Source organism: Entelurus aequoreus, linkage group LG08 (assembly GCF_033978785.1).
Source record: "Entelurus aequoreus isolate RoL-2023_Sb linkage group LG08, RoL_Eaeq_v1.1, whole genome shotgun sequence".
Taxonomy (NCBI): domain Eukaryota; kingdom Metazoa; phylum Chordata; class Actinopteri; order Syngnathiformes; family Syngnathidae; genus Entelurus; species Entelurus aequoreus.
The window spans coordinates 55,267,276-55,274,562 of record NC_084738.1 but is presented as its reverse complement, the minus strand read 5'-3'; the positions used below and the strand labels follow the sequence as shown (position 1 = coordinate 55,274,562).

At 41.2% G+C, this 7,287-nt stretch overlaps 1 protein-coding gene across 2 annotated transcripts in view; it reads left to right on the top strand.

Annotated features, from left to right (window-relative positions):
- Positions 1-1,695, top strand: part of LOC133656056 (collagen alpha-1(XXVII) chain A-like) — a 131,688-nt gene extending 129,993 nt beyond the window's left edge. For both annotated transcript variants that reach the window (XM_062056844.1, XM_062056843.1), the window contains one exon: positions 1-1,695. This exon is cut by the window's left edge and continues 536 nt beyond it. The gene's annotated coding sequence lies outside the window, so the exon portion shown is untranslated.
- The last annotated feature ends 5,592 nt before the right edge of the window (positions 1,696-7,287 follow it).

Here is a 7,287-nt window from a genome sequence, read left to right as displayed (position 1 = left end):
TCCATGTAAAGAAATCATCTTCAAGTGCAATAGAAAATGAGAAGATAAGTCTACACTTAAATTAAATTTTTTATTTGCCTTTGGTGCTGATCTCCTTTGGATTTTACTCACATGTTTTATTGTATTATTATTATTATTATTCAATCTGATCAGAAGCATCTGTATTTATTAGTGCTCCAGTAGGGAGAGAAGCGTCATCATTAACTACTCGGGGTGCAAAAAGGAATACATTCACATCCAAATTGTGATTCTTATTCATAATTTTAAAAAATCGATTTTAAAACTTTTTTTTTTATATAAGACTCAATCTAAAAAATATATGTTTTCAGGCCTTCTCCGTGCAACCAGAAGGTGCTTATTTAACTGTAACCTGTTTTGAAATAGTTTCATTATAATTTATTTGACCACATAATATATTGCGTGTTAAATCAAGAATCGATTCTGAATCGAATCGTTAGGTACCCAAAAATCCACACCCCTATTAACTAGCACCCATCATGAAACTCTGTGACATGCCATGCAGTAGAATGAGCGTATTATAGATGCATTTTTAACCAGATGCCACTGATGGGAAAACACATAGCAAATTCAAAAATCAAGCTCTCGACCAGCTTTTTTTAAATCGTTTTTGGGGGGGGGTGTCTGCCACCCTTTCACCATGCTGAGGATGGAACGTCGATATCAGCGAAGGATACCAGAGCCCGAGCTAAAATCAGCCCTGTGGCCGACGTGACAATCATTGGTACTTTAACTTTAACTTAAATAAACAACTATTTAAGGTGCTAATCATAATGCTGTAATTACACCACTCTGCTAAATGTTTATAGTGCAGGCTCGCTTGGATTAATTTAAAAATGTTTTATTAAAAAAAAAAAAAAAGTAATATATATATACATATATATATATATATTGCCATAGCTTCCATAAAGATCATGTCATGTTTTTTATATTGGTTATTAAAAATGCATTTGCAGAAATCTTTTATGTGAGGGATGAAAGTGTCTTCTTTTGTAAATCCAGTATAAAACACAGGGTTTTAAGTACTTTTTTGGGGGGGGGAGGGGGTATTTTATTTTTTACAAGCGCCCCCAGTAAGGATGTTTTGGAGACACAGCGTCATGAGAATATGTATTTGTTTGAACTGGACACCAGTGTGTATAATTGTGAAACCTTGCTGTATACAGTGGACCCCCACCCCCTCTGGTTATTTTAATGTTATTTAATATTTGCAAACTGAGCAACAAGAAACCGCGTCAATATCTTTATACATCAGTTTCCCCAACTGGTCTTGGAGTTTATCATTTTTATGTGTACATTTGGTGCTCCAGAGAGAACAAAGTTATAACAATAATTAGCTTTTATTTTTTTATTATTTTTTTCTTCATTGTTGGGCTTTTTTTCCTCTCTGTTTTTCTCTCTATGATAATCAACCATGTACTGTATCAGGTGCTATTCTATTACATTTGTTAAAAAAAAAAAAAAATGCAAATATGTGAAATGTTTCCTTTTATTTTGTAAATCTGTTGTAGACATTAAAGCAAGCTGAGAATACCTCACTTTTTTCCGCATGGCCGTTTAAACAACAAGGTTGTTCTATTTTTATCCTTTATGAACACCATATTAGGAAGTACTGTATTTAGTGGAATGAATAATTCTGAACATGAAATCGACGCTACAAACCTTTTGTCTGTCATCTACTCAGTGACCATTTGTTCAATAAATACCTTCACTTCGCGTGTGAGTATTTATTTATTTATATTGCTATTTATTTATAGCATTGATGATACAGTACCAGGTTATCTAACTGAGGTGCACGGCTGCAAATTTGGCTAAGAAAGTTAGCATGCTAACAGCTAGCATATGGCAAGTACCCCCCCCCCCCAATATATGTTACATTTTATATTGCTACTATGGTACATTTTTTGTCTACTTTATACCTGCATTATCCTTTCTATCCTTACCCTTTCCATCCTTTGTAACTGAGCTACTGTGTGGAAAAATTTCCCTTGTGGATCAATAATGTTTGTCTAAGTCTAAAAAACAATCTTAATAAAGTTATTCTTTGTTGTAGGTTGATCTTTTTTCTTTAATGTTAATAAGGATACAATCTTTATGCAGAGGTGTACTTACAACAATTCTATAGACAATTGATACTATTTATAGTTGCGGTAGGGGTAGGGGCAAACTGTTTTTTTTTTCTTTCTGGGGCGTAACAGAAAATAATTGAGAAGTTGAATTGATGATGACGAGGAGCAGTTTTCACTGCCAGGCTCCGCCCACTATGAATAGGTAAAATAATTAATAATTATGTCATCATCATCCTCATCATTTGTACCAATTATGATCTGAATCTGAACTAGTGGAGCCGAGTTATTAACGTCTTGTGTTTTGTGGCCAACCATCACATCAAAGTTTGTCGCCATGCCACGCCCACATCCTAGAGCATAGGCAAAATGTATTTTGTTGTTGGGTTTTTGTTTTTTTACATTTACATGTATTTGTCATTATTTATACTTTCTCAATACATTATTTGATCATTTTCATCAGTCAACTCATTGGTGTTAATTTACAATCTACCAAGATAAAAAAAATAATATCAAAATCTAATTTGAGTGTCCACCCTGAGATCGGTAGGTTGTGAGTTCAAACCCCGGCCGAGTCATACCAAAGACTATAAAAATGGGACCCATTACCTCCCTGCTTGGCACTCAGCATCAAGGGTTGGAATTGGGGGTTAAATCACCAAAAATGATTCCAGGGCGCGGCCACCGCTGCTGCCCACTGCTCCCCTCACCTCCCAGGGGGTGATCAAGGGTGATGGGTCAAATGCAGAGAATAATTTTGCCACACCTAGTGTGTGTGACAATCATTGGTACTTTAACTTTAACTTACTTGCAGGATGTTATTTATATTATATACATGTCATCACGGACTATAAAGCTGCCCCCCTGTGACAACAGCATCATCTTCCTTAACGACTTAAACAACCACTTTGCAAGGTTTGAGGCACTTAACACCACTCTGGCGAGGAAATCCATCCCTCGCCTTGATGAGCAGCCGCTCAACCTGGACACAGCAGATGTCCGGAAAACCCTGAGGAGAGTGAACCCCCAGAAAGCAGCAGGACCTGATGACATTCCGGGCAAGGTGCTTAAGGGATGTGCAGACCAGCTGGCTGGGGTTCTCACAGACATCTTCAACATCTCGAAGACCCAGGCTGTGGTACCATCATGTTTTAAGACGGCCACAATCATTCCAGTGCCTAAAAAACCCCAAATCTCCTCCCTCAATGATTATCGCCCCGTGGCACTCACCCCCATCATAATGAAGTGCTTCGAGAGGCTGGTAAAGGAATACATTGTCTCCAGACTTCCCCCCACATTCGACCCATACCAGTTTGCTTATCGCCCTAACCGCTCCACAGAGGACGCCATCTCCTCTGCACTCCACCTGAGCTTAGAACATCTGGAAGGAAAGGAAACACACGTGCGGATGTTGTTTCTGGACTTCAGCTCGGCATTCAACACCATCATCCCGCAGCACTTGGTGAGCAAACTGGCCCCCCTTGGATTCAGTACCCCCCTATGCAACTGGCTGCTTGACTTCCTCACAGATAGACCTCAGTCTGTGAGAGTGGGCAACAACACCTCCAGTGCCATCTCCCTGAGCACCGGCTCCCCCCAGGGCTGTGTCCTGAGTCCGCTGCTGTTCACGTTGATGACTCACGACTGCTGCGCCAGGTCCACTACTAACCACATTGTGAAGAATGCGGACGACACAACAGTAGTGGGCCTCAACGACATGGACTATAGGGAAGAGGTGAAACATCTGGTTGACTGGTGCAGAACCAACAACCTGGTCCTGAACGTCGACAAGACCAAGGAGATCATCGTCGACTTCAGGAAGCACCAGTCCAGCCACGCTCCACTCTACATCAACGGCACTGCGGTGGAGATGGTAAGCAGCACCAAGTTCCTGGGGGTGCAGATAACTGACAATATGACCTGGTCCCTACACACCGGAGGTCTTGTAAAAAGAGCTCAGCAGCGTGTGCACTTTTTGCGTGGGATGAAAAGAGCACAGCTCCCTCCTCCCATTCTCACCACATTCTACAGAGGCACTATAGAGAGCCTACTGACCAACAGCATCTCTGTCTGGACCGGAGCCTGCAGTGCCTCAGACTGGAAGTCTCTCCAGAGAGTGGTGAGGACGGCGGAAAAGATCATCAAGACTCCTCTTCCTCCTATCCAGGAAATCGCAAAAAGCCGCTGCCTGACCAGGGCTCAGAAAATCTGCAGAGACTCCTCCCACCCCCACCAAGGACTGTTTTCACTGCTGGATTCTAGAAAGAAGTTCCGCAGCCTCCGTAGCAAAACCTCCAGGTTCTGTAACAGCTTCTTCCCTCAGGCCGTAAGACTCTGTACTATGGAATGCCCTCCCGGTAACAGTTAGAGATGCTATCTCAGTAGAAGCATTTAGGTCCCATCTTAAAACTCATTTGTATACTCTAGCCCAGTGGTTCTTAACCTGGGTTCGATCGAACCCTAGGGGTTCGGTGAGTCGGGCTCAGGGGTTCGGCGGAGGTCAAGACACACCCGACTCATCGTGTAAATAAAAACTTCTCCCTATCGGCGTATTACGGATACGGCAACAGCAGAAGTCAGACTGATTTGCAGGTGTGTAATTTGTTGTGAGTTTATGCACTGTGTTGGTTTTGTTGTTTGAACAAGGTGATGTTCATGCACGGTTCATTTTGTGCACCAGTAAAATGGTAACACTTTAGTATGGGCATACTTGCCAACCCTCCCGTTTTTAGCGGGAGAATCCCGGTATTCAGCGCCTCTCCCGACAACCTCCCGGCAGAGATTTTCTCCCGACAAACTCCCGGTATTCAGCCGGAGCTGGAGGCCACGCCCCCTCCAGCTCAATGCGGACCTGAGACTGAGTGGGGACAGCCTGTTCTCACGTCCGCTTTCCCACAATAGAGGCTTTGCCTGCCCAATGAATGGAGAAGTTAAACAGGACAATACTGCCATCTAACGGATAGCCAACGGAAGACTGAAATTCAAGTATTTTTTTATTTTTTTTCTATGTAAATAAAATATATATATATATATATATATATATATATATATATATATATATATATATATATATATATATATATATATATATATATATATATAGCTAGAATTCACTGAAAGTCACGTATTTCATACATATATATATCATATATATATATATATATATATATATATATATATATATATATATATATATATAAAATATATATGAAATACTCGAGTTGGTGAATTCTAGCTGTAAATAACCACGCCCCCGACCCCCCCCCCACCCCCCCCCACCGCCCACCCCCACCCCCGACCAAGCCCCCCCCCCCCCCCCCCTACCCCCCACCTCCCGATATTGGAGGTCTCAAGGTTGGCAAGTATGAGTATGGGGAACATATTCACCATTAATTAAGTCTTCGTTACTTAGAATATGTTCCCCATATTAAAGTGTTACCAACAACATATAACTTTTTCTTGAATTTGAAAAAAAACATTTTATTTTTCACTAAAGAAGGGTTCGGTGAATGCGCATATGAAACTGGTGGGGTTCGGTACCTCCAACAAGGTTAAGAACCACTGCTCTAGCTTTTAAATAGACCCCCTTTTTAGACCAGTTGATCTGCCGTTTTTTTTCTTTTCTGTCCCCCTCTCCCTTGTGGAGGGGGGGCACAGGTCCGGTGGCCATGGATGAAGTGCTGGCTGTCCAGAGTCGGGACCCGGGGTGGACCGCTCGCCTGTGCATCGGTTGGGGACATCTCTGCGCTGCAGACCCGTCTCTGCTCGGGATGGTCTCCTGCTGGCCCCACTATGGACTGGACTCTCATTATTATGTTAGATCCACTATGGACTGGACTTTCACAATATTATGCTAGACCCACTCGACGTACATTGCATCCGGTCTCCCCTAGAGGGTTTGAGGGGGGCGGGGGGTCACCCACATCTTCGGTCCTCTCTAAGGTTTCTCATAGTCATTCACATTGACATCCCACTGGGTTGTGAGTTTTTCCTTGCCCTTATGTGGGCTCTGAACCGAGGATGTCGTTGTGGCTTGTGCAGCCCTTTGAGACACTTGTGATTTAGGGCTACAAAAATAAACATTGATTGATTGATTGATTGATCTTGAACGCATTAAAATAATCCCCTCAATTCCCCCCCAAAAATGGATTAACTCGCTGGAATATAAAGACAATATAACATACATCCATAAATGTGGATGCATATGCAAAAGTGCAATATATTTATCTGTACAGTAATCTATTTATTTATATCTGCACCTCATTGCTCTTTTATCCTACCATGAGCTAATGCAACGAAATTGTGTTCTTATCTGTACTGTAAAGTTCAAATTTGAATGACAATATAAGGAAGTCTAAGTCTTATTTATGTAGTTTGCTCATTTTCCTCGACTGGTGCACTAACATCATGTAGTTTATTTTTGTTTACATATGTAGCATAATCTACAAAGATACAAAGCATTGCTGTTGCGACATCTTTTGGACAAATTTAGAGCAGCAGTTTCTTTCATTCAAAAATTTGGGCTCATTTTTACAATTCGCAAACTCATCCCGCTGGCCGGATAAAACCTGTTCGTGGGCCCGTAGGTTTGACACCCCTTGGTCGAGTAGCTTTCATTTTAACCACGGCTCTTTCGATCAGAGTCCCTTGAAGGAGTTTGTTAAAGTACGACCAATGTTTTTTGCCTAAAACTGGCCGGCGGAAACCAAGCTCTTCAGACTTGTATGTGCGTCCTCTAATGATAGACGTCTCCATCAATTTTCGTGATGATACCTGGATCTGGTTTCAGGGGGTATTTTTTTCCCTCTAAATTTCAAGGGGGCGCTATTGAGTCCAGTGTTTCCCACACATTAATTTATTTGTGGCGGCCCGCCACGAAAGAATTACGTCCGCCACAAATTAAAAAAAAAAATTAAAAAAAAAAATTAAAAATGAAAAAAACATAAAATATATATATATATATGTATTTATTTTTTTTGTCCTCTCCAGCTTCTCAGGCAAATCATATAGTTGATGTAGATGCCCATATCGGCTGTTCAGATTTACTTTACAAAAGAGAAGTGTAGGATACTTCTCTTGTTGCCTTATTTGTATTTGACTTTATTAAATGTATTTATATTAGAAACACAACATGTGTATATAACAAAGGGTGCAAAGTCTGCAGGCAGTAGGAAACACATGGTTAAGTGTAGGGCGTAAAACT